The following is a 2,083-nucleotide window of genomic DNA, read 5'->3' on the forward strand; positions in this document are numbered from 1 at the left end:
CAAACCCGCAATCTCAAGGTTCCTAGTCGGATTCCTTAACCACTGAGCCACGACAGGAACTCCTTTCTTCCCTTATTTTTTTCTATGTTTGAAATGTTATATAATGAGTATATATTATACAATCAGTGGAAAATAAAGCTATTTTCATTGTTGGGTACATGGGAGAATTGGCGGGTAGACAGTCCCTAGGGGACCTGATTTAATGAGCACAAAAGATCGATATTTAATTAACATATCAATTGCTGGCATGCCAACTGATGGCTCCAAAAATCTTGAAGTGTAGTTTTTTTTAAGTAGCCAAACTGTCATCCGAAACATTGTTTACGATCCTCCCACTTAACTAATGCTGAAGAATGGAATGATTACAAATACCAAAGGCACAGGAGATGATTAAAGGAGGTTTTATTTAAGTGCCATCAAATAACTGCATCTCCTGTACTTATTACAGTTTAGCATTCCCTCACCAAGCTAATCTTCTGGCAACTTCCAAACCCTTTGATCATTGCTTTCAAACTTTAAAAAAAAATTTTTTTAATCTTTAAATTTTTTTTGTCTTTTGTCCTTTTTTAGGGCGGCACCCACGGTATATGGAGGTTCCCAGGTTAGGGGTCTAAGAGGAGTTGCAGCCACCAGCCTACACCACAGCCACAGCAATGCCAGATCCGAGCCGTGTCTGCAACCTCCACCACAGCTCAGGGCATCGCCAGATCCTTAACCCACTGAGCAAGGCCAGGGATCGAACCTGCAACCTCATGGTTCCTAGTCGGATTCGTTTCCACTTCGCCATGATGGGAACTCCTAAACCGTTTCTTTTTTCAGACCTCTGTATAGTGATTCTTAAAGTCTTCATTGCATATCTTCAGTCTTGGCATTGTTCTTTTTATTGCTTCCTGCTCACAGAGCTTGCGCCTGGCTACCCTGGGCGCTGCTCTCCGTCTTCTTCCCTTTCCTTTCTCAGTGCACCTGCCAGGTTTGGGGGAGGATTCCAGGGGTTCAGGCCTTGTCTCCACGGTGCTTGAACATGTCAGATTTTCCAAAAATGGTAGGGCGAGCTGATGAAACGGAAAGTTGGACTGCACTTGCTCTTTCTTTCGCAGCATTTATTGAGCATTGCTGGGTGTCCATTGCCGGGCTAAGGGTTCAAAGGTGAAGAAGGCATGATTCCAGAGAAATCGCAACCGAGTATATGAACAGTACGCGACTGCCCAGTGCTAGGGAAGCCTTTGGGGAGGATACCACCAATGAGAAGGGGGAGTGGAGCAGAGGGGCAGCTGCTAAGTGTTGGGCACAGGAAAGAGCTCGTGCGAAGGTCTAGTGATTCTCTAAGTGTGTTCCAGACTAGGAGCTTCAGCATCACCTGGGAACTTGAAAATTCGAATTCTCGGCTTCCACTCCCGACCTACCAAAGCAGAAACTCTGGGAATGGGGAACAGCAATCTGTTTTATCAAGTCCTCGGGGGTGATTCCGACAGCACCCCGTCAGAATCTGACAGAGAACCACGGCTCCAGTACAGGTCAGAGGGTGCTTAGAGGAGAGTGAAAGACTTTGCGAAGGGCCTCAGACGCCGGTCAAAGTAGTTAGACTTTGTTCCTTAGGTGCGGCCTCCAGGGTTTTTAGGCACGGGCTGTGGCACTCAATCTCCCCCAACTCAGCTCTTCTAGGAGCTCCAGCATTCTCTGTGCATTCGAGGACTGCGCGAGAGCTGATCTGCGCGGGGCTGAGCTCCCCCATCCCCAGCGACACCAGGCGGCTAGCCAGAGAGAGGTCGGGCCGCAGACTTATCCGCACCCTTGTTCCAGGAGGAGGTGACCACACACGTAGGAGCTGGTGCAGGGACCGAGACGCGGAAGGTACCGCCCGGGAAGCGGACCTGGAGAGGGAAGCCTGTACCCCGCCCCAAACACCAGGGAGCAGAGGCCGGCAGCTCCGCGGGCCCAGACTCCGCCCCTGGCCTGCGGGGCGCGGCATTTCGGGCCCGCGGGCCCCGCCCCTGGCCCCGCCCCCAGCGCGCGCCAGTCCCTCCTCCCTTGGGGCAAGCTGGTTCTGCCCGCGCCCGTGCGCGCGCCCGCGGCCGGGTTGCAG

Source organism: Sus scrofa, chromosome 12 (assembly GCF_054392235.1).
Source record: "Sus scrofa isolate SSC_HxYL_T2T_F1_AM1 chromosome 12, Sscrofa_HxYL_maternal_Yorkshire_Landrace_v2.0, whole genome shotgun sequence".
Classification (NCBI taxonomy): Eukaryota; Metazoa; Chordata; class Mammalia; order Artiodactyla; family Suidae; genus Sus; species Sus scrofa.